At 41.3% G+C, this 26,822-nt stretch overlaps 1 long non-coding RNA gene and 1 other non-coding gene across 2 annotated transcripts; one reads left to right on the plus strand and one right to left on the minus strand.

The window, feature by feature from the left end:
• On the plus strand, positions 1–25,830 carry LOC149086313 (uncharacterized). Its single transcript, XR_016192686.1, has 2 exons — positions 1–117; positions 23,201–25,830. It is a non-coding gene; the product is annotated as an uncharacterized LOC149086313 (long non-coding RNA).
• Positions 10,802–10,875, minus strand: TRNAS-AGA (transfer RNA serine (anticodon AGA)). The gene has a single exon. It is a non-coding gene; the product is annotated as a tRNA-Ser (tRNA).
• Positions 25,831–26,822: the final 992 nt, after the last annotated feature.

Here is a 26,822-nt window from a genome sequence, read left to right on the forward strand (position 1 = left end):
AAAAAGGCGTGCACACCTCAACCAGCTTTAGCGTTGCTCCACCAAGTGCCAGAAGTTCAGAAAAAGTCACATACAGGTCGCATATATCCGAGGTTTATTTCAAGGTCTCGTTGTTTTGTAAGTTTGAGAATTTTCTTATTTTTTTCAAAGCTTAATGACTGTTACGAATTGTACAGTCATTGTTGAATCATGTTCATTATTTTAATTGAAATCAACTCTTAGAAATGAATCACCTTTTGGGTGAGAGAATGTACTAGGGAAAAACAACGTGTGTAGACCAAACAATTTTAAGGTCTACACACGTTTTTTTATCATGGTGTTATTTCGAGGGGGGGGGACAAAGTGTAATTCATGGTGGCTGTGGGAAGAGCTTCCTCATTGTATTCTACTCATTGTTTCCCCAATGATTCCGTGACTGAGTTTTATTTCATATCAATCGTGATTTCTGTTTTAGAAAAAACTCGCTTTTCACAAGTGTATTTTGAGATTTTTTCACAATTTCAAAATTTGTATTTCTGACCCTTAACTGGCGTTATGAAAATCCTGTGCGTAACTGGCATCGTGGTGTCATTTTGGTCATTTTCACTAAATTTTTCAAGTTTTGTCAATTATTTTTTCGAAAATGGTCTATTCAAAAGAAATGGAGGCAATACATTACATGGTTTTTGAAAGTCTTTGAATGCACTTTTCATGATTGAAAAAGGAACAGATATGATTAAAATATACTCAGAAAATGAAATTTACTTATTGTGAAAATATGCTAAATATTATATTAAGCACTTAAATTAGTCCTATTCCAAGTCAAGTATGTAGGGATAGAAATACTCTCAAGCACGGTACTTGTAAACAACACCATGACATGTTTAGCACACAGATCTTGCGTACAATTAATGGACAACATAATACTTATATCATATGTTTCACCATTAATTTGAAACCATTATCGAGAAAATTGGCTCTCTTCACACATGCCCTTTTGATCTGAACACTCAGTCTGTCCAACAAAAAGAGATAAGTGACGTGGTATGGTCATTTTGACTCTATGGAAACTTCGATCATTGATATAGAGGGAAAAGAAAGTAGAATAGCATCATAAATTTGTTAACACACGTAAGTAGCCAGCTTAAAACGTATTGAAAATAAGGTGGTTCAGATCAGGGTTGTTTGGTTTAAATCTTGGTTTTAACCAAGTGGTTTTTTTCAAAAAATCAAATAAGTTGCCTAAATATAATTTTTTTTCCCCGTGAAAAATATCATATTGATTCATTATTAGCCAAAATGAGCATTTTTATCCCATTTATATCCTTGGGGTACATTCTGATGGTATATCTTTAAATTTCTTTAAAATCTTTAAATGACATAAGATTTTATAAGTGGTTTTTTTTCAAAAAGTCTCATAAAAGTGGCCAGAATATATATATATATTTTTTTCATATGAAGTATCTTAGTTATTTAAAGTGATATACAGAAGCCAAAATTTCTCATTCTTACTATATTTTCTAACCTTTGGCTATATTCTGATGTTCTATCTTTAGCAAATTCATGAATAAGGATTGCATCACACATCTAAATGTAGTGGTGTATTATCTCACAGGGTTTCTTTTTCCCCTCACAAAGAAGCGGCAACAGTAGTGACACCATCATGCTAGGGGCAGGTGGTCCTGTAATCCAATAAAGACACCAGCTGTCCTTAACTAGTCAAGTGGTTACGACAGTGTTTGCCGTCGCTGCCATACGTAATGTTGGTGCCTACGACGGCATTTGCAGGCGCGCAGACTTTTTCCGGTGTTTTTCACCAGTGAAGTGGTTAAGACGGCATTTGCCAACACGAAGACTTTTCGGTCTTTTTCACAGATATGACGAAATAATTTGTCATAGATGTGCTGCCATCTCTGTACAGCCATCCTTCTACTTTATTATTTCATCACTAGATGGAGTTAACAATTATATTTCAAGGTCTGAGATTATTATTACTGTTATCCTTGTCATGTTTTGCAAAGCTGCATCCCCATTGTTTTTTTCTTTCCAATTCCATTACGAAGATGCATCTGTTTTATTACTCATATATCTTTTAGCAAAGGTTCAACTACTATGGTTCCACATAAATCTATCAACAGCATTTCTTTTAGTCACAGGACATTATGACCGCCCCTCCCCACTTTTGGGGTGTCATATTATGTCTCGACACATTCGAGCTATAAAAAAACATGCTATAAAAAAATATTTTAATATTTCAAACTTCCAAAGAAAGGAAAAAGCGCTCGCATCTTCAAAAAAAAGTGGGCACTGTGGGTAACGCTCGGAGAAATCAGTGTACTAGTAGTTACATTACCTCACATATATTTTCATTTTCTTTCCCATAAGAAGTAGCACATCTCCTACTGTATATCTCCCAGTCTTAATATTCAATAGTTGTTTTTTTTATACTTTCACACTGTTAAGCCCAGTCAATCAAGGTTCTACTGTATAGTAGTAACAGATTTATGAAAAATAATCAGCTATATACAGGGTGATTATATTTTAAGTTTTGATTCCAAAGCTATACAATAAGTACTGATCAGAATGACTTGAAAATTTGCATGGATACTTCTGAAGCAATGGAAGTTTCTTTTGCTAAAGGAAAAAAAGTGCAAGTAGTGCAAAATGTGCAAGTAGATGATGCTGTACTTGGAAAGCAGTATAATCTATTTTGTGCAACCACATCATTTCGGCACTTCCACAGCATCAGTGTGTGGATAGAACTTCTATCAAGATGCACGTTGCAATACCAGCAAAGCAGCTGCTGAAGACCCATTTTGACAGGATGCACCTTAACCCTTGCAACTTCTGGCTGTGGGGATACCTCAAAATGTTATAAACAGTGGTCAGATTGCAAACTTTGGTGAATTGCCTTCTCCAGCACATTCCCTATATAAGTTCCTCAGGAATATTAACGGGGGGGGGGGGGGGGCGTTTGGTTTATTGAAGCTGAATTGCAAGCACATCCACATCATGACCATGGCATACTCCGATTCTGTTGTTGAACAATTTTTGTGCTTTCAACCTCAGGTTGGACAACATATTTAACATTTCTTAAGTATGACATGAATGTCGCTCTCCAATTGTTAATACAAGATATACAGGAACTGGATGTTGTGAAGATATTTATAAATATAAATATTATTTATAAATATCTTCACAATATCCAGTTCCTGTATATCTTGTATTTCTTAAGTAAGTTGCTATTTGTTCAATTACTTCGTTTTTTGTGATGTTTCCATGAATTATGAAATTGTGCAATGCGATAATTAAGGTATTTTTTTTGCCATGACTGGCTATGGTTTCTATTCTGCGAGCAAATTTCCCACATGTTGGATGATGTCATTAATTTTACATTTTTAAGTATTTTTTCCCCTTTATCAAATAAAATTGAATTTTTTCAAGAATATTCATGTCGATTTTCAAGTCATTCTGACAATCGTTCTTTTTTTACAGTGTTTTGAAACCAGAACCTTAGTTATAATCACCCTGTATATCGTAAATCATTGCTAATTAATCTGCATTATTTATGCTTCATTAAATACATTATATTCACCTAATTTTTATTACTTTTTGCAAAATAGCTTTATAATTAAGCATACTGAAAGTAACTGGAGAAAAACCTTTATATACTATGATTAATAACATTGAAAGAATTTTCAAACAGTAATCCATTGAGTTAAGAAAAAAATAATTAAATTGCAAAAGTTGGTTTTTGTTAAAATGTAAGAAATATTTACTGATTAATTAGTATGGGAATAGTGTCAATTACATTAATAACCATTTTATTTTAGTTAATTATTAGAAGTTTGAATGATTTTTCAGAAATTTCATTGTTTTTAATGTTAATACTATTTAAACCAAAAAAACCCGGTTTTTTTACCAACCCTGGTTCAGATGCATTTCTTTCTCGAAAGGCAGTAAAATGAAATATGAATGGGGTCATAATGACCTTACAGCGCCAGTTATAGGCATCAGAATTCTTTGTGGAACTGGTGTCAATGGTGTAATTTTGACCACAGCAAGTATTAATCTATAAATATAAAATTTATTTTCTGTGTGTGTGTATGTTTTTAGTTGATATATTTACACTTTATTTACAACGGATAATATATACATAATACAAACGGGGATGCTGGTAGAGGAAAATGTGGCCCGTGCATGATGAGATGCAGACACGCGCGTCGGTGAGTGAGACAACATCAACCATCAACAAACCGAGCCAGACGCCCTTGACTCCCGATTTCTGTTGTGATGCCACCAGCAGAAAATAGACTAATAATTATACAAGCTGGGAAGATACACCAGCGCCATCGTGTGGACAGCACTACAGTACCCCCCTCGCAGTCCGAAGGACGAGGACAGAAGAGAAAGAATTAAAGTTTAAAAGTCACGTGCTTCGATGAACGTAGACGGTTTTTCCAAATATTTTTGCAGGTCGTTGTCTTTTTTAGGATGCTTTTCGGAACGACGGAGCAAGTTTTTGGCACGGATACATCTGTGTTTTTGTTGGTTGGCTGAGGCACACTGTCGGTGAGCAGAAAGGCAGGTTTTAACCTGTCGACCGATACCATGGAAGGTTTTCCTTTTATGAGAAGGCAAAATGTCTTCTCACCACGTTTCAGCACTTCGTACGGTCCGTTGTAAGTGGGGACGAGAGCTCGTTTTACTGTGTCTGACCGCAGGAAGACGTGGGTGGTGTTCTTCAGTTCCGAATGTATGTACAGTCTCTTTTCACCATGCGCCGTTGCAGGAGTTGGTTGTAGCTGCTGCATCTGGTCCCTTAGAATGGAGACAAATTCTGTGGGACACGGTATGCTGTTACTACTGTTGGTGATTAGATCGCCAGGCAATCTGAGCTCTGTGCCGTATACGAGTTGTGCTGGTGTGGCTTTGAGGTCTTCTTTGTAGCAGGATCGTAGCCCTAACAGGACTGTTGGAAGTGTGTTCACCCAGTTCATGTTTGACCTAGCTATCAGAGCTGCTTTCAGTTGTCGATGAACTCTTTCTATCATCCCGTTAGCTTGAGGATGGTAAGGTGTCGTCCTGATGTGCTGAATGCCAAGGAGTTTGGTGAGTTCGTGAAAGATGAAGCTTTCGAACTGTCGACCTTGGTCTGTTATTTTCTCTGGGGTTCCGAAACGACTGATCCAACCAGAATAGAATGTTGAAGCAACAGTGGCTGCTGTCATGTCCTTCATCGGTAAAACTTCGATCCAACGGCTGAATCGATCGATGCAGGTGAGGCAATATGTGTAATCTTGGGATGACGGAAGTGGACCAATGATATCGATGTGAACGTGCTTGAAACGAGCGTCTGGCATTTCTATTTTTCCTGGAGCGGAAACAGTATGTTTGTGCACCTTTGACTTTTGGCAAGGCACACAACATCGAGTCCAGGTGGTGCAGTCTTTCCGAATTGAAGGCCATACAAAGCGATCGCAGACAAGACGTGATGTTGCTTTGATGCCTGGGTGGCATAGATTGTGAAGAACATCGAAAACGTGTCTTCGAAGAGTATTCGGTATATATGGGCGTACTCGATTGCAGGATGTGTCACACCAGAGTGGTTTGTCTATACCAACTAAATTGCAGATGTTGAGTTTTAAAGAGGAGGAATGCTTGAGAGAGTCAAGTTCACTGTCGGTCGCTTGAGCTGCTGCGATCTTGGAATAGTCTATTGATGGAGGGCATGCAATGGCTTGTATTCTAGAAAGAGCATCAGAGACTAGGTTCTGTACGCCTGATACGTGACGTATGTCGGTGGTATGCTGTCCGATGAAGTCAAGATGTCGTGTTTGTCTGGGAGATGTCTTGTGAGGCTTTTGACGAAATGCAAATGTCAAGGGTTTATGGTCAGTGTAGAGGATGAAATGTTTCCCTTCGATCATGTGTTGAAACTGCTTCACTGCCGCATATGCTGCTAATAGCTCTCTGTCGTAAGCGCTATAATTCATCTCAGCTTTGATAAGCTTCCTGGAGTAGAAAGCGAGAGGTTGCCAGTGCGAGTTGACAAGCTGTTGTAGGCAAGCACCGATTGCTGTATTGGATGCATCTACCATGATAGAGAGTTCGGCCGATGGATGTGGAAAAGCAAGAAGGGTTGCAGAAATGAGTTTTTTCTTGCAATCTACGAAAGCTTGATTTGATGTTTCCGTCCACTCAATCTTCGCGTTGCTTTTGGCTTTTTCTTGAAGATATAAACATAGTGGAGCTTGTGTTTCTGCTAACCCAGGAAGGAATCTCCGATAAAAATTCAACATTCCTAGAAAACGTCGAAGTTCTTGGATGGTTGCCGGTCTTGGGAAATCTTTTATCGCCTTCACTTTATCATGAAGAGGAGAAATTCCTTTTGATGATATCCTGTGTCCGAGAAATGTGACTTCATCTTGGAAGAATTTGCACTTCAGAGAGTTGATCTTTAGACCATGTTCGGCCAGTCGTTTGAAAACTATGTCCAGGTGCTGTTTATGCTGTTCAGAGTTCGCTGATGCGATGAGGATGTCATCTATGTATCCTGCTGAAAAACTGAGACCAGCCAACACTTGGTCGATGTACCTCTGAAATGTCTGGGCGGCATTGCAAAGTCCGTAGGGCATGAAAGGAAATTCATAAAGCCCGAAAGGCGTGATGACGGCAGTCTTGGGCACGTCAGCTTCTGCCACTGGAATTTGTTGATACGCCGAGACGAGGTCGATGGTCGAGTATATTGCAGTCCCATGAAGCATGTGGGTTAGGTCATGGATATGAGGAATGGGATATCTGTCTGGTGTGGTGATCTTATTTAGCTGACGGTAATCACCGCAGATACGCCACGCACCATTAGGTTTCTTGACCATATGAATTGGACTGGCCCATGCACTGTTTGATGGCCGACATAATCCTTGTTTTTGCATGTCCAGAAATTGCTTTTTGGCGCAAGATAACTTTTCTGGAGAGAGACGGCGAGCTTTAGCAAAAATTGGCCTACCTGTTGTCTCGATGATATGCTCACAGAATGGTTTGGAGTTCAGCGAAGATTTGCTGAGCAGGCTTTGATAAGTTGAGTCACACCGTCGAAAAGTTTGATTGAGTGCACTTCTGACTTCTTTAGTTGGCAGTTTGCAGTAAGTTTCGTCCTCATATCGAGGAGGCATCGTCGTCGTAAGTCCGGAAGCAAATTGAAGTTATACAAGAAATCGGCTCCAAGAATCGGTTTCGGTACCGCGGCCAAGAGGAAAGTCCACCGGAAGACTCTGCTGAGTTGAAAATCTAAAGTGACTGTTCGCTCACCATAGACGTTTATTGGAGACGAATTTGCAGCGGAAAGTTGGAGAAGTGGTTGACGTTTGTCAGTGCTGCATGCTGGGAGTATTGAAACGTCAGATCCAGTGTCTACAAGGAATGAAATGTTGGTGCTTCGATCGGCTACGAATAAGCGACGAGATGTCGTTGGCAGGGAGCATGTCGCTACTACTCTCCGCCTTCGTCGTTTTTTGTAAACCTGCATGGTGAAGTGCACCTTCTGGCTTGATTGCCAAATGTCATGGTACCAACAAAATTGCCTATCCGGCAACGTAGGTGGTGATGTTGATCTCTTTGAACGGGAGAAACGCGAGCGCGAAACACTACGGGAACGCACATGCAAAACTGTTTTCAGTTCGCGGCGTAGTTGGGCAATCTCTTCTTGGAGTTGTGCGATCGTGTCCGACTGTTGACTTTTGTTCACGGCGTCTACATGAGGTGGGCTTACTTCTTGGATCTTGTCGGCCAGCTCAGCCGTTTTGTCAAGGGTTAGTGGGCTCACGACAGCGAGTATAGATCGAGTATATTTGGGTAGTTGTTGCAGGAAGAGTTCTGTCAATAGTTCGTCCGAAACGCTGAGAGATTCCGCTCTTCGTTTTAGTTCACGGAGAATGTCAGACGGTTTCCGATCTCCTAATGGCTCACAAGCGAGAAGTTTCTTAAGCTGTGTAGACGAGGATTCACTGCAACGTGCGACTAGTTCGTGCTTTAGTTTTTCGTATGGCTCCGAAGTTGGCGGGTTCATGAGAATGTCTCGTACGAGAGATGCGTTATCTGGAGGAAGATTTGCAACGATGTAGTTGTATTTTGTTTTTGACTCTGTTATCGGTTTCGGAGCGGCTAACTCGAAAGTGCTTTCACACATCACGAACCATAACGATACATCACGCACGTTGAATGGCGGTATAACTACGGCACTCACCTCTGCCATGGTGGTTTCTTTTGCTTCACGTCCGATGTCGCCAATCTTTAGTTGATATATTTACACTTTATTTACAACGGATAATATATACATAATACAAACGGGGATGCTGGTAGAGGAAAATGTGGCCCGTGCATGATGAGACGCAGACACGCGCGTCGGTGAGTGAGACAACATCAACCATCAACAAACCGAGCCAGATGCCCTTGACTCCCGATTTCTGTTGTGATGCCACCAGCAGAAAATAGACTAATAATTATATAAGCTGGGAAGATACACCAGCGCCATCGTGTGGACAGCACTACATGTTCTTTATACAAATCTACAATTTTTGATCGATCGTTGTCAAATTTGGCATATATATCAAACAGGACCAGACTTAAAATGATAGGCCACTTTAAAAATTTGTCGGACTTTGACAAGTGCCTGTGATGGGTGAAAAACTGTCGGGCAACAATGGTTTCTGGGTCTCAGCAATCACTTTCAGAACTTTTACTTCGGTTACCATAGTTCCCTAGTAATGTGTTTCAGTGTGTATAAGCCTTTACAATGGCTTGCCAATTTTAATATTCGTCAGAATCATCATCGGCATCACTTCGAGGGTCAGGCAAAGGATCATCCCCATAGAAATCAATGTTAAAATTGTTGATTTTACTGCATAAATGCGGAAATTAAGTGGGGTTTTCTGCCACATCAATAATTTTAAAAATTGTATTGAATTCTTGATTTTTGAAATATTGAGTTCACTTAGAGATTCGAAGCCCAGAAAATTAAATATGAAGTAATTAGCCAGACCTCTTTTTGAGTTCGATATCCATGCAATAATATTGATTTCACCTTTTTAATTACATCTTAAGCTGGAAAACTAAAATTTTTCCGTATTGTCTTTTAATATTCAGCTGCATAAATTCACATAGTTTAAGATGTTTTTAAATTAATTATGGGCCTGTAAAGTACATAGAAGAAATTTCACTGTTTCAGTTAAGCATTTTTGGAAGCTGATCAGGCAGATGGATAACTTGAAGTTCAAGGGGGGAGGGAATCGAAATACCTAGCGCCCCTTGAAAAAGGAAATAAAATATATATTTATTTCTACGTTTCTTTAAATCCAGATTTGTTTATTTCGTGAGTCGCACAGGAAGTCGTCATATTAGTTAACACACGGTTTGTATAGCATAGCTGCCAAATCTCCAGAATTTTCCAAGAGTCTCCAGAATTTTAGCTTTATTTCTTGGCCTCCCGAAAAGTTCATGAAAATTCGGGAGATTTAAGAAAAACACAAAAAGTCCCTAATTGTCCCTAAACATTACCTATTTCATTTAAAAAGAATCCCCACTTTTGAAAACAATCCCTTCCCTAAGGAATTGCTTGTGGGGCAAAGTGTTTTCTCCCCCTTTCGAAATGATGACCCCCTCTGATGGTAACGAGAAAAGTTATTTGTCTTATTGTGCAGGGATATAGCTTAGCAGTCAATAGTCCTGGACAATAATTGAAGATTATAGTGACGTGCATGTGGTCAAAATTTCCTCTTTGGTTGAAGTTACGTGTGATAACAAAACATGAACACTAATAAGCAAAAACATATTTAATCAATTTAAAAGATACTTATTCCCCAATGAATTTCATGAATTTCCTTACATTGAACGTTCCAGAAAAGGGTCTACTTTGAGCATAAGCATCAGTCATGATGGAAAGACTGACATCATTACCCATGTGAAATTTAAAAAAAACATCAAGCAAGTTTCACAAAAAGTCATTGAGGGTCATTCACGCAGAATGTTTGTTCACATCGTTTCTGATTGAACACAATATTTTTTTTAAATCTCCATTGAAGTTTTGGCTTATAACTTCACTTGTTTTTTGAGTAGGGATTTTATTCCCTATGCTTTAACTTTTATGTGTGGGAAATCCCTATTTTATTTAGAAAAACAAAATAGTATTGTATTTATTAGAGGAAGTGGTTTTAATATAAAATACGGGTCTGTGCGAAAATCTCCCTAATTTTCATTTTCATAAGTTGGCAGCAATGGTATATCCATCAAAGAAAGAGGCAGATATCAGGTGATCCAAAAAGCCTCATTGGAGAAAACCCGGGCAGCGCCGGGTATTATAGCTGGTGCATATATAAAAACGGCAATTTATAAAAGCAATAGGTTTTTTTTCTTACATGGCTCCATCTTTCACTGAATAATTTATAAAAAAATTTTAACCCTAAAATACTAACTCCACGTCTAGAGTAGTCAATATTCTAGGATTAAATACCTCTACGTATTACCAAGGCTACGTATTATTATAAGGCACACATTCAAAAGATGCAGGAATATGACATTTTTTTATATTACACGCTCAAACTTTTGAATGAAATTTATATAATTTAAAAAATGAATAGATATTCTTGAAACATAAGAAAATTAAGTTTACGATATTTTCACAAACACTAAAGTTATTCTTTTCAAAGTCAAAAACGCAGTCCTTGTTAATACTTATACAAGGATGACGTCACTCTCCGCTACCATACGAAGGTTTTTAACAACTGGCTGTTGCGAAGATATATTTCAGAAAGAGAGAAAATTCAACTGCCCCTGCGGGGAATCGAACCCACGTCCTTTCACTTTCTGGGTGAACGCCCTAGACCACTAGACTACAGAGGCACAGAATCTCTCAATCTTTCCTTGGAGCTCGTGTACACTGAAAGGGACCGTACATGGACGGCCGGACCAAACTCAGGCCAAGCTCACAACTGCTGACGTTGCCACCAGATGGCGACTTATACAAGGATGACGTCACTCTCCGCTACCATACGAAGGTTTTTAACAACTGGCTGTTGCGAAGATATATTTCGGAAAGAGAGAAAATTCAGCTGGCCCTGCGGGGAATCGAACCCACGTCCTTTCACTTTCCGGGTGAACGCCCACGCAGAGCTCGTGTACACTGCTCTTTCAGTGTACACGAGCTCCAAGGAAAGATTGAGAGATTCGGTGCCTCTAGTGGTCTAGGGCGTTCACCCGGAAAGTGAAAGGACGTGGGTTCGATTCCCCGCAGGAGCAGTTGAATTTTCTCTTTCCGAAATATATCTTCGCAACAGCCAGTTGTTAAAAACCTTCGCTTGTTAATACTGCTGCTACATGTTGATCACACAGGCTATGGAAAAAAAATTGATTTGTTAACACCTGTTTTTTTCCTCTTAATTGCTCAAATTTAACTAAGCATTAATGAATAAACAACAAAAACTACAAGTAAAAAATACGTCAAAAATCTGTTGATATAAAATCAAGTGCATGGCCAATTTTCTTATAACTTCCACAGAGAGCAGGAACAGCGTCAAAATGTGATGACCATCTTGTGTCCGACAGATTCTTAACAACCAGAGCTCTTCCTAATGATGAAACTATGGTATTCCACCGATTCGTCAGATGGAAAAAAATAAATATAGCCGCTGAATGAAATCAAAATATTTTACAGATTGCAGAGAACTCTCTACTGTTTTAACTTCAATCAAATTCAAGCTGTGCCCAGCACAACAGATATTAATAGCAAATTCATTAACTTCTCTGATAAGTACTTGTGACCCAGAGTAGCGTCTAGACATATTTGATGTGTTATCATACGGTTGGCCGCAGCAGTTAGATAGCAGAATTTCGTTCTTGTCGAGAAGACTTGTGACAGTTTCAGTTAAAGCCTTGACACCGTGATCAAATATTGGAATGAATTGTAAAAAAATGTTCTATAGGTTCCCATCCTTGAATATACGGGGTGATTATAAAAAAACTATCCCGACATATGGGTCCCTAACTATCATACCATTCACAGAAACTGAATGAAATTTTGGCATTAGGTATTTTCAGGTATGCGCTCAAGAATGATATGGAAAACAACAGTGTCACTCTAACAGTTACGGTTACAGTGAGAAAGTTTTTTGTATTGGAATGTGATCTCCATTGTGAAAAACCCTGAATAGCGTTCGAACTGCAACTGTAGCATGAAAATCACCGGCGGTAGATAGGCTAAAAGTGAGGAGACCTTAGTGGCCACGGAAATGGGAAATGACGGGAGATAACTCTGTCACCAAACTGTTGACTTAAGACACGTTTGACTGAAGACCCTACATGTGGAGCGCCATCTTGCATCCACACAACTTCAGATAGAGCATTTTGCTGTTGCAATGCGGGAATCGCGTAACGAGTTAACATGTCCAGATAAGCGAGCACTCGTTACTGTACGTGTTTGCAGATCACCAGCAGTAACCTCTTTAAAAAAGTAAGAGCCGAGGACGAACGTACTCGTTATACCACACCATACAGTCACTTTTTCCTCGTGTAATGGACGTGCAAGCACATCATGTGGATTATTGTCTGCCCAGTGCACACAATTTTTCGAATTCACGTTACCAGTTAACGAGAAATGCGCCTCATCTGTCCACAGAATGTGTAAATGCCAGCTACTATCTTCATCGTACCGGATAAGGAATTGATTCGCAAAATCTAGCCGTAATTGATAGTCTACCGCTTCCAACATCTGGACGCGCTGGAATCGATACGGAAACATGTCTAGAACAAAGCGCAGATTCTTGCGGACAGTTGAGTTCGGCAGATTCAGAACACGTGAAACACTGCGTGCACTTGCGGGACGAACTGTGCTTATCGTCTGAACTTCTGCAACAGGTTCCACGGGAACGGAAGGTCGTCCAGACCGAGGTCAATCGCATGTGCAACCAGTTTCTTCAAATTTATGAATCAAGTCCCGTACAGCTTTGACAGTGCACGGGCCTCGCCATAATCCATGATTTCTGCGGTAAACACTCAATGTCTCTGCAGCATTTTGTCCATTCAGGTAATAAATCTTTAAGATTTTCCCACGTTCTTTTCCTGAAAGCGGCATCTTGTTCGGAATGGCAGAAAGCAACATGCGGGGCTCGCATTTCGCAGTGCCTTTTCTTTCCCCTAGTGTGACGACGTCAGTCATGACTGTGTCTTACGTAGAACCCGAAATTTGCATTTCTTGGTTTCTTCTTGTTTTGTGGAGGACTAATCAGGCTGGGATTTCAGCCGAAGAAACGGTGTGACGAATGAAACGAACATCAATAATCTGGTGCACGGCAGAGTCCTTTTTTACTTTTTCCTTGCCTAGCTCCGGGGATTTTCGTGCTACAGGTGCCATTTTAACGCTATTTAGTGTTTTTCAGTATGGAGATCTTCATGAATTGCAGCGAAGTCGTGACTCAGCTGTAGGGCCCGATGCCATTCATTATTCCATGATTCGGCATCTCTCACCAGAATCACTGTCACATTTACTTATTTTATTCAATCGGATCTGGGTCAGTCATTCATTTCCTGACACCTGGTGAGCAGCCAATGTTCTTGCATTCCCGAAGCCTGACAAAAATCCTCAGCAACCTAATAGTTACAGACCTATTGCTTTGACTAGTTGTCTGTGTAAGCTCATGGAACGCATGGTCAACTATCGCCTTATGCACTACCTTGAGGTTAACAATATTTTATCGAAACATCAAAGCGGCTTTAGACGGTTCAGGTCAACAACATGCAATTTGTTACACCTTGAGACATCAATGAGACAAGCATTTGTGAAGAGGGAGCGTATGATAGCCATATTTTTCGATATAGAAAAGGCCTACGACCGTACTTGGAGGCACGGAATTCTTTTGGACCCCTACAATTGTGGGGGGTGTAATGTGATAGGCCTCCTTGTGGTGCACTCTGGGTAACGCCAAATCTATCACACATCATTGTCTTCGAATATTTGTGCTCATAGCATTCACATTTCAATAGCCCAGATTGCATGTGAATTTCCATACACCTTACAATACTTGTCTTGCGTCTGTCTGTCCTGTACATGTCCTTGTCTTTTGTGTCCAACCCCTCATTGTGGGCCCCGCTCAGGCGGGGAAGGGTCCTCCCGGATGGGGCATTGCTTCTAGTGTATGCCTCATCCGGGACGCTGTCTACCTGTGTGTTTGCCGTGCGTGGAGACTCGTAAGGCTGGAGATGGGGATCCTGGTTAGCCTGATGCGCTAGCTTTGGCCTCGGATTCAGCCGAAACACGAGGCTTGGATTAGCCCCGTCCAGGTCAATCGGCTGTGGTCGCCTCGGTGGCTGAAGGGGTTACACTACTAGGCAGGTAGAGGGGCCGGGCCTGCCGGACGTCGTTGAGGTTTGTTGGTGCTGCTTCACGACGATCTTGGATCTTAAACGCGTCTGCTCGCCTGCTTTGGTGGTGTATAGCTCTCACCTAACCTGACGTTGCTACTAACCTTCACCGGTTACGTGGGCGCGTCCCCTCCATGGTGGGTGAGACTGAAACAATACCCATTCAAATATGGGAAAAACAAAAAATGCACCAAAACGTCAAAGAACTGCACTTAGTGAAACAATTGTCACAGAAACCGCTTCTTCAAATTTATCTACTGTCTCATTCTTCTTCTTGCACAGTTCGGACAATGATAAACAGCTGTCAAAAGTATCACCATTCTTGATAGATAAAGCTCTCTATGGCGCAGTTGGAACTTTAAAATCAGTGAAGGCTCTTCGTTCAGGAGACCTTCTCATCGAAACCAACACTCCCAGACAAGCCGAACTCATTCAAAAGCTCACATCTCTCTGAGACATTCCCATAACAGTCAAAATCCATCCCACGCTGAATTATTCACGTGGTGTCATTTCAGACCCTAACTTAATTAACATGGATGAAGATGAACTAACCCAGGAGCTAGCGTCTCAAGGCGTAACATTTGCCAAACAAATCATGAGCCGCAAAGATGGCAATCTAGCTCCATCACGAAATATAATTCTGACATTTTCATCCCCAGCATTGCCGAAAGATGTCAAAATCGGTTATTATAACATCCATATCCGGCCATACATACCTAACCCTGTAAAATGCTTCAACTGCCAAAAATTCGGTCACTCACGAATGGCGTGCCGTAGTCAACCCACCTGCGCTAAGTGTGGTGAGAGGGACCACATTTCGGACAACTGCACTTCAACATCATTCAAGTGCGTCAATTGCGGTGGCATTCACCCCGCATTTGACAGGAAATGTCCGAAATGGAATGAAGAAAAAGAGATCCAGAAGATCAAGGTCCTTAATAACATCTCATATATTGAAGCACGCCGTCGTGTAATCCCTAACCAAACTCCAATAGCTAGTACATCATACTCTAATATGGTAACAAATCCATCAACAGCTAATAAGACTAACAATGTCACCAAAGCATCTGTGACAACTCAGACCGAACCCATAGCTGATACATCCACTCAAACATCATCTAACCAACCATGTAATAGTTGTGGCTGCTCTTGCTCTGCTGGATTACGGAAGGAGTCCGCCACCTCCGAAGAAGCGGGAAAAGCAACAGCGAACACATTCAAGGTAACTACAGGTACTAAGCCAAAAATCAATGCTGGAAATAAATCTAAAATAAAACTATTCAAGACCGGATATTCAAGAAAAGCCATTCAGAGAGCAAAGAAGAACCCTACAGTACAAAACATGTCACTTCTTGATGACAAATCAATTGGTGACATGGATCTCGATAATCCTACAGAATCCGGTACTACTCGCCGTAAACTAGACCGAAATAAATTTAAAGATCTTGAACCGTCTACTTCTACTTAATTTATGGCCAACATAATTCAATGGAACATTCGTGGTCTTAGATCCAATTATGAAGATCTCAAGGATTTGATCAATCGATATCATCCTGTTTGCGTGGCACTCCAGGAAACTTTCACGAAGCCCTCGGAGACATGGAACATTAGGCGACATTCCCTGTTTCGTATTGACTACGATGACGGGAGTAGAGCCTGCCGCGGTGTTGCTCTGCTGGTTCCACATCATGTGTCGTCGCGCGTTCTAACGCTGCGCACGAACCTGCAAGCCATCGCGGTGGAAATCTCTACAGGCCTAAGAGTTACCATCTGTTCCATTTATTTGCCACCAAATGACACCATCTTACAGAGAGATCTAGAACAACTGATTGATCAATTACCACCACCATTTTTTCTTCTTGGAGACTTCAATGCTCATAACATGATATGGGGTTCTAACAGCAACACCCCTCGTGGGGAAATGGTTGAACGACTGTTAGATGACATGGACCTTACCATCATGAATGATGGCAGTTTCACTCATCTCCATGCCCCAAACAATAGTTTCACTGCAATAGATTTATCATTATGTTCACCCACACTCTTGCCGAACTGGTCCTGGGCGGTTGATCCAGGCCTCCACGGGAGCAATCATTTCCCTCTAGTGGTTAAGTGCCTTGATCGAAGCCATAGCATACCAGAGGGTTCTCCTCGGTGGAAGCTTGTGGCCGCCCGATGGGCAGACTTCACGGTCAAGGCAGAAATCACGGAGGATATGGTTTCGCAACCCGACGTCGACCATTGTGTCGACCTTGTGACCAGTTGTATCATCTCTGCAGCAAATGAAACAATACCTAAAGTCTCCTTGAAACTTCCTAAATTTCCTAAACCTTGGTGGAACCATGAATGTAATCTTACGATTAAAGCACAAAAGAAAGCATGGAGTAGGTTCCGGCGGTATCCTACCCATGACAACAAGTTGGCATTTTTAAAAGCAAAGGCGATAGCGAGAAGAGCCAGGCTCAACGCGAGTCCTGGCAAAAGTTTACGACGGGAATCAATTCATCAACTTCATGCAAAATCATTTGGGACCGGATCCGAAAAATCAATGGTCATTATCAGTCTCATCCCATCACCATTTTAAATACCAATGGCACTATCATCAGCGATGTGAGGGATATTGCGGACACCATCGACGCCCATTTCGCCGCTGTTTCCAGCGATGCGAACTATCCCCCATCGTTTCATCCCATTAAATCATCAGCCGAACGTACACCTTCCGGCCTTTTACACCGGAGGGATACAATTCATTGTTCACCCTTCATGAACTGACAACGGCCTTGCAGCGAAGTCCTGACTCAGCTGTAGGGCCCGATGCCATTCATTATTCCATGATACGGCATCTCTCACCAGAATCATTGTCACATTTACTCATTTTATTTAATCGGATCTGGATCAGTCATTCATTTCCTGACACCTGGCGAGCAGCCATTGTTCTTGCATTCCCGAAGCCTGGCAAAAATCCTCAGCAACCTAACAGTTACCGACCTATTGCTTTGACCAGTTGTTTATGTAAGCTCATGGAACGCATGGTCAACTGTCGCCTTATGCACTACCTTGAGGTTAACAATATTTTATCGAAACATCAAAGTGGCTTTAGACGGTTCAGGTCAACAACATGCAATTTGTTATGCCTTGAGACATCAATAAGACAAGCATTTGTGAAGAGGGAGCATATGCTAGCCATATTTTTTGACATAGAAAAGGCCTACGACCGTACTTGGAGGCACGGAATTCTTTCCGACCTCTATAATTGCGGCTTGCGGGGCAACTTGCCCATTTTTATTAAGAACTTTCTCGCTCGACGCATCTTCCAGGTACGGATCGGAAGTACATTATCAGCTCCCCAAATTCAAGAACAAGGTGTACCTCAAGGTAGCATTTTAAGTGTGACACTTTTTATTTTGAGACTCAACGGGGTGTTGAACCAACTCCCGTTGTCTGTCACTGGCGCACTTTACGTGGATGATCTGTTAATATCATATCAATCAGTGAATATGAGGTCAGCCGAGAGACAATTACAAACTGCTCTCAACAAGATCAGCAAGTGGGCTCATGATAACGGTTTCTCTTTCTCTGCTGACAAAACCGTCGCTGTGCATTTTTGCCGGCGTCGAGACCTACATGATGACCCACAATTGTTTCTAAACAATAGTCAAATACCAATAGTAGAAAATACAAAATTCCTCGGCATTTCATTTGACAAGAAACTTACATTTAAACCTCAAATTGCGCAATTAAGAGCTCGTTGCATGAAGACGATGAACCTCTTGAAGGTCATCTCTTCTACATCGTGGGGAGCTGACCGTAAGTCGCTCCTCCACTTATATAAAGCTTTAATAAGATCGAAGCTCGACTACGGCTCCATTGTATACGGGTCGGCACCTCGGAGCTATCTGAGTGTGCTCGACCCAGTCCACCATCTCGCCCTGCGGATTTGTTCTGGAGCATTCCGGACGTCTCCAATGGAGAGCCTGTATGTCGAATGCAACGAGCCATCACTGACATCAAGACGCCAACAACTTTCTTTGAAATATTATATTAAAATGAAATCTTTACCAGGTCATCCACTTCATAATGTCATTTTCATTCCGTCATTTCATACACTTTTTGCTGCTCGCCCTTCATGTGTTTCATCTTACGGTCTTCGTATGAGGGCACTTGTGGAAGAACTAGAATTAGACATCAGTCGTGTGGCCCCAGTTGCTTGGCAACTGGCACCATGGGAGCAGTCTCTGCCAGATGTCTCTCTTTCATTATCATTATACCCCAGAGCCACCACAGCAGATGTCATATATCGACAGATATTCTTCAGGCACAGGGGTAGGTACAACAGGTACTTCCCCATATATACCGACGGCTCCAAGAGCCCTGGGCATGTCGGTTGTGCCTACATCTGCTGTGAGGAGACATCTTTCAAACTATCAGACACATTCTCTATTTATTCGGCAGAACTGTACGCAATCCTTCAGGCTCTACGTCATATACGACGCAAACGCCACCGACGGTGCATCATTTATAGTGACTCTCTCAGCGCATTGCAAGCACTGTGTTCCTTCACTTTTCACACTCATCCATTCATTCATGCCATTTTTCATGAACTGCATCACCTCATTCATCACGGTACCACAGTAAAATTTTACTGGGTGCCAGGTCATGTAGGAATACCGGGCAACGAAAAAGCAGACACAGCAGCTCGAACAACAACCAACATTGACAATAACCTTTTGGTACCTGCCAGTGACCACTTCTCAATCCTCCGGGAAGTGATGCATCACCGCTGGCAGGATCATTGGAACCATCAGATAAATAATAAACTTCATGCCATCAAGCCCACACTTGGCCTTTGGCGTTCGAGCTGCAGAACTAACAGAAAGGAGGAAGTTCTGCTTGCCCGGTTGCGCATAGGACACAGTCGCCTAACACAATCATATTTATTATTACGAGAGAGTCAACCAGAGTGCCCTCATTGTCAAAGTCCATTAACCATTGCTCATGCTTTTACTTGTTCACATCATCGTCATCATTTTACGACCACTTTTGGTCATAGTCATCTTTCACTTCATGATATTTTAAATGACAATAGCGATGCATCTCGCATTTTTAAATTCATCAAAGCCATTGGTTTTTATGACAAATTATAGTTTTTAAAATTTATGTCATTGTTTTACGTTTCATGTTCCGTTTTATATGTTTTAGTTTTTTGACATGACAGAAGGACATTTTTCTCATTTTTATGTCTTGCTTTGGCGCAGTTTGACCAAATTGGTCCTTGCGCCAAAAATTCAAAATCCAATCCAGTCATTTTCATTCCGTCATTTCATAGACTTTTTGCTGCTCGCCCTTCATGTGTTCCATCTTACGGTCTTCGTATGAGGGCACTTGTGGAAGAACTAGAATTAGACATCAGTCGTGTGGCTCCAGTTGCTTGGCAACTGGCACCATGGGAGCAGCCTCTGCCAGATGTCTCTCTTTCATTATCATTATACCCTAGAGCCACCACAGCAGATGTCATATATCGACAGATATTCTTTAGGCACAGGGGTAGGTACAACAGGTACTTCCCCATATATACCGACGGCTACAAGAGCCCTGGCCATGTCGGTTGTGTGCCTACATCTGCTGTGAGGAGACATCTTTCAAACTTCCCGACACATTCTCTATTTATTCGGCAGAGCTGTACGCAATCCTTCAGGCTCTACGTCATATACGACGCAAACGCCACCGACGATGCATCATTTATAGTGACTCTCTCAGCGCATTACAAGCACTGTGTTCCTGTACGTTTCACACTCATCCATTCATTCATGCCATTTTTCATGAACTGCATTACCTCATTCATCATGGTACCACAGTAAAATTTTACTGGGTACCAGGTCATGTAGGAATACCGGGCAACGAAAAAGCAGACACCGCAGCTCGAACAACAACTAACATTGACAATAACCTTTTGGTACCTGCCAGTGACCACTTCTCAATCCTCCGGGAAGTGATGCATCACCGCTGGCAGGATCATTGGAACCATCAGATAAATAATAAACTTATATGGCTTAAACATATAATGCCATTAAGCCCACACTTGGCCTTTGGCGTTCGAGCTGCAGAACTAACAGAAAGGAGGAAGTTCTGCTTGCCCGGTTACGCATAGGACACAGTCGCCTCGCACAATCATATTTATTATTACGAGAGAGTCAACCGCAGTGCTCTCATTGTCAAAGTCCATTGACCATTGCTCATGCTTTTACTTGTTCACATCATCGTCATCATTTTATGACCGCTTTTGGTCAGAATCATCTTTCACTTTGTGACATTTTATCTGACCATTGCGATGCATCTCACATTTTTAAATGCATCAAAGCCATTGGTTTTTATGACAAATTATAGTTTTTACAATTCATGTCATTGTTTTATGTTTCATGTTGCTTTTTATCATGCATAGTTTTAGTTTTTGACATGACGAAAGGACATTTTTCTTATTTTTATATTTGTTTTGGCGCAGTTTGACCAAATTGGTCCTTGCGCCAATAAACCCAAAATCCAATCCAATCCAGTCATTTGTCATTTTGTTTTGGCTTGACTGAAATAGTGCTAGGGAGGAAAAAACAGTTGATTCAAAATTAAAAGAAAAAAATTTAATTTAAATTTTTTTTTTTTTTTTTTTTTTGCAAAAAATTTTTTTAGTGATTTTTTTCCATTATGCCATGATTATGTTGTCTAAGGGGGTTACCCTCCCCCATCCTACTTTTTAGTCCTGCGTTTTTCTACTTTTTTTCATTTTTTGAGTGGGAGCCCTGCATATCTGAAGAACACATAACCATAGTACAAGAACCTGGGTCAATTTATCTCGGTCACACAACTCCAAGAAGTAGTTTAGCAAGGTATATAAAATCATCAATCCTAGACTTTTTGAAGCAAGATTTTGATACGAAAGAATGGATGCGACAGAACTGTTACCAATACTGGTTATAAAAATGGTGTTATAAAATTAACAGAGAAAGAAGTAGGCAATCCCTTGCAATGACATTTGTCTTTTTTACTTTAATGAGTTACCTTTAAAGCATCTTGTGAAGCATCTAGATCAGTGATTCCCATCATGGGCGTTAACGCCCCCTGGGAGGCAATGGATTGTTCCAGGGGAACAGTAAAAGCTACGGGTATAACATGGGATCCTATGGGTTAGATTGTGTTGGGGGCGATGGAAGAAGAAAAACGTCTACGCTCACCCAGAGAATTTATTACTCTCGGATGAGAATGTCATTTACAAAAAACTGGGAATCAAGAGAATTCTGAAAATTAGAAATGAAGGATTATCAGAAGCAGAAATCCGTACATTCCATGTTCCGAAAATAAACTTTTCTGCTAAACACTATTCGGAACTAATTGCATGGGATCAAGTGCGAGTGACTGAACCCCCTATTATAAAAAATCAGGAAATGGACCTACAAAAAATGATCTGAACCTGCTTTTCCATCTATATCGAATTTTCTGTGTCACACACAAGCAGTTGAACGGTGCGTACGACTCGTAACTGAAGCATCTCTTGCTGTATCAACAACCGAGAGTCTTTGAAGGCTTCATTCAAGCCAGAATAAAACCAAGGAAAACTGTTTCATCCGTTCCATCGTTTGAGAAAAATGTGGACTATTTTGCAAAAAAGTGAAATGTAATAACAGTGTGATAACAGAGGAAGCAATAGAGGCAATTCTCCTGATACCTATATCGTCAAACTATGTTTTTTTTTAAATTTAAATTTGGGACATGGTTATATGGAGGGGTAGGTCCCCACCCCTCCAAAAAAAAAAGTTTATTTTCATCTCCCTCTATCAATCACTATGTTCGGAGTGCTTGAAAAATTCTTATTTTAACTGTCATGACAGCTGCAAATATGCTTGTCAGTTATAACTTATATGTGGAACTCTTAACTTGTTGAGTATTTATGTGGGTTTATTTATTATATATGTATATATATTATATATTATGTATTCAGTTTTGCCCCATGTACTGAATAACTTTTAAATTAAGTGTTTTTATTTCTTTTAAAAATACTTTTAAAAAATCATCAGCTTCGTTTATGTCTAAAAAGATTTTTTATAATGTGTACTTAGAAAAGTCTTTTTGCTCTATCTTTAGGGTCTGTGAGGAACCTCAAGATATTAAAATATTTTCGTAGATTTTGGTATAACTTCATAAAACCTTGAAAGGCATCTTTTGAATACTGAGGCGACATCATTTTCCAAAAAAAATGTGGAAAACACCCTTTTTCGTTCCACCCTAATGTGTATATCGTTGTTTATTTTCACATAAATGAATAAATTTCTGGATACACCCATTCCCGGGGAAAGCTTCGATATCTCTGAGATGGGAAGCGGGGTGTGTCCGGTCCTTCATTGTGATTGGCATCTCAGCTCTTCTGTCTGATTAAAAAATGTTTGCTTTTTGACATAAATCTGTCTTACATAAGCGAAAAAGTCTTTCTTGTCCATATATATATAATGTACGGTTAGAATGGTGTCTGACAGCAATCCATGAATGCTAATAGAACTGTATTGTGTTTTGAGTTTATTATTCTATTTCGGTGGCATTTGAATATTATTTTGGCGGCTACCTTTAATTTCTGTGATAAAAATTTCTGAATCAACAAAGGTTCAAAACCTTGGCAGGGCAATCAAGGATAGCCAATTCAGAGGAAGTCTTACGGAATCATAGCTTATTTTTTCACCTGTTTAATCAAGGTTACTGTTGTAATTTTTATTGTGCTTTAGATCATATTGAATAGACTTGTATTTTAAAATAACTTCCTTTTTATTTCCAGGGGCTGTCCATTTCACCACTGTATCCAGTTTAATCCCATCAACTGATCAGCAGAATGTACATTGTATGTCTTCAGACCTTTTATACCAGATGGATATCATTTATTGTTCACACTTCATGAACTAACAATGGCCTTGCAGCAAAGCCAAGACTCAGCTGTACAGCTCAAGCATACATTATTGCATGAGTCAGAATCCCTTCCCAGAATTGCTTCACTAATACTCTTTAACTTGAGAACTCGAGGCTGTACCAGCTTTCCAATTGTTGTAATATCCTCCGGTTGCGGCGCAGACACAACGATGAGGAAGTCATCCGTGTACGCTTGTAGAGAAGCCGATGCTGAGAGCGAGCGCTCGGAGAAAAGACGCAAGATGGGATCGAAGGCGAGGTTCCAGAACACTGGTCCGGTGCAAGATCCTTGAGGACATCCCCTAACCAGCGTCCTGGAAACGACACCCATGTCTGTATGGACGATGACTTTGCGTCCCACAAGTGAATGTTCCAAAAGCTCTCTTAAATCAGATGAAATGGCGAGACCACGGAGAGCATTGATGGCCCTCTCGTGTCTTACGCTGTTGAAAGCCCCTTTAATATCAAAGGATAAAATCGCAGAGAGAACATTGTTGCATCTATTAGCCTCTAAAGTATTGAAAAGGTAAGACAATACATCTTCAGAGGACCCATCCTGAATCCAAACTGTGCATTGTGAAGACCGTGCTGCTGTTCAATGATGAATGACAATCGCTGAACGATCAACCTTTCCAGAACCTTGCCTAGATTTGAGATGATGGTTATAGGCCTCGAGGAAGATACGTCCGACGATCCTCTCTTAGGAATTAGGACCAGACGACCCTTCTTGAAGACCGAAGTAAATACATGGAGAACAAAACACCTGTTCCAAAGATCTCTCCAGAACGCAGGATTGGTCTCGACGAAAGTCTGGGCGACCCTGTTGGAAAAACCGTCTGGTCCCACCGCCTTCCTTGGATTAAGACTTCTAGTAATACGTAAAATTTCCTGTACTGAAAACGGCGCCTCTTGTGATGAGTTATCCCGGCGAGGCGAGTCAATAGATATGGGACGACCCACATCAGGAAAAAAATGTGAAGTTGATTGGCAGCATTTTGTAAAGTTGTCATTGAAGGAGATTGCAATTTTGCTTGTGCAACTTGGCGTTTAGAGTGGAAAATAGCTTTATACGGGATGCCGAAGGCAGTGTGAATCCCTTCAACGTTGCCTTGGCAAAGTGTTTGCCAAGATTTCAGACGGGCTCTCCTTACTTCCAGGCGAAATTGAGCTTTTAATTTCTTGCGAAGAAGAATCTCGGCTGAAACATCAATATTACGCTTCCCCCTACGGCAGATCTTCCTTTCTATGCGTCGAATTGTCCGTTTAGACTGTAAGAGATCGTTATTCCACCATGGAATAGCTCTGGGTATGATATGTGCCTCGACTCTTGGGCGCAAGACGTCACCTATCTCCTGAAGAGACGAGACCAGCCTTGAGACAAAAGCATCCAGCTCATATGGGGAAGATATCGAAGAAATTTCACCGTGAAGGCCCTGGAAGATTGAAGGCAGATATTTCGCCAGGAGGTGCACACGCCTTGTAGAAGATCTGAACTGAATCTGTGTTGAGACTGATGGTCGGAGAGATGGATCATTAATGAAAATCTGGATGTATCTATGAGAGGAAAACGATGTGTTGCGCATATCGACGAACCATGAAGAATTATTAAAAATATTTTGCGAGTTGGAAAACAAAAGATCCAGCCATCCAGTAGAGTTATGAACATAAGTCGGTGGGGAAGATGAGCTATTTAGAAGAAAGATGTTGTTTATGGCGAAAAAGTCCAAGATCTTTTGCCCCCGGACATCCTGGTCTTTATAACCCCATACAGAGTGGTGACCATTTAAGTCGGCACAAAACAAAAATTCCTGGAGGCCCAAGGACTGGAGTATAGATGCAACCTCCGCCAAATCGGAGTCAATGTTCGAAGATGGTGAAAAGTACCCCGAGCAGAGAGCAATGGATGAGTGTAGAAGATCAATCTTGACAACAACTGTGTTCTGTCCCTGGAAAACAAGATTGGGATGAAAGGAACTGTTAAGCTGAAGTATTGCTGCTTTACCACTAAATGACTGCCAGCAGCACCAGTTCTTAGGACAATCGACCACATCACGAAGAAGTGCCGGTTCCCGTAACAGGAGAAAGTCAGTGACGTTCCTGGGCGAACGAATATGTTGAATACGAGGCAGCTTGTGCTTTGTCTAAATTAATTTGAAGCAATTTTAAACCATTAGATGAATGTGAAGAATGTGACGAGTTCTGTGAAAAACTCGAAGAATCTATGGAAGAATAAGATTCAATAGATGCAGTAGAATTAAGACAATTTGACATTTAAGCAAAATAGATGTTGAAATTATTCCTGATCTCGTGTATAAGTTGTAGGCGGGTCTCCTCCGATCTACCAGAGATAACGATACCCTGGGAAGTGAGTTTCATGGAAAGATGATGCTTCATTTCCTGACCAATGATGTTTGAGAAAAATATTTGCTGCTCAAGATCATCGAAAATCTGAGTGTTAAAACCCTTTCGAGGGGAATAAAACCAGGTATGCATTAGCCAGGATGTTTGAGGTGGAGTCAACGTTACTTTTGCATACGACAGATCGTCGGAAGTCAATCGAACTTGCTTGTCCTGAGCTTACAGATGTTCGAAGGTGGGGCAAGAAGGGGTGTAATGTGATAGGCCTCCTCGTGGTGCACTCTGGGTAACGCCAAATCTAACACACGTCATTGTCATCGCTTTTTGTGCTCATATACTTCACCTTCAATAGCCCAGATTGCATGTTTGTTTCTGCACATCTTGCAGTACATGTCTTGCGTCTCGTTTTGTCCTGTACATGTTTTTGTCTTTTGTGTCCAACCCCTCATTGTGGGCCCCGCTCAGGCGGGGAGGGGTCCTCCCGGATGGGGCATTGCTTCTAGCGTATGCTCCATCCGGGACGCTGTCTACCTGCGTGTTTGCCGTGCGTGGAGACCCGTAAGGCTGGAGATGAGGATCCTGGTTAGCCTGATGCGCTAGCTTCGGCCTCGGATTCAGCCGAAACGGGAGGCTTGGATTAGCCCCGTCCAGGTCAATCGGCTGTGGTCGCCTCGGTGGCTGAAGGGGTTACACTACTGGGCAGGTAGAGGGGCCGGGCCTGCCGGACGTCTGTTGGTGCTGCTTCACGACGATCTTGGATCTTGAACGCGTCTGCTCGCCTGCTTTGGTGGTGTATAGCTGTCACCTAACCTGACGTTGCTACTAACCTTCACCGGTTACGTGGGCGTGTCCCCTCGTAGGGCTCCATGGTGGGTGGGAGTGGAACAATAACCATTCAAATATGGGAAAAAATCAAAATGCACCAAAACGTCAAAGAACTGCTTCAAACCAAACACATGTCAATGTAACTGCTTCAAATTCATCAACTGTCTCATTTTTCTTTCTGCACTCTTCAGATGCCGAAAAACCGCTGGCCAAAGTATCACCATTTGTAATAGATAAAGCTCTCTATGGCACAGTTGGTACCTCAAAATTGGTGAAGGCCCTTCGTTCAGGAGACCTTCTCATCGAAACTA

The sequence above is a fragment of the Pholcus phalangioides genome, unplaced genomic scaffold, assembly GCF_987345545.1.
Source record: "Pholcus phalangioides strain wild (caught in Gottingen) unplaced genomic scaffold, Ppha-v1.0 ptg000005l_1, whole genome shotgun sequence".
Classification (NCBI taxonomy): Eukaryota; Metazoa; Arthropoda; class Arachnida; order Araneae; family Pholcidae; genus Pholcus; species Pholcus phalangioides.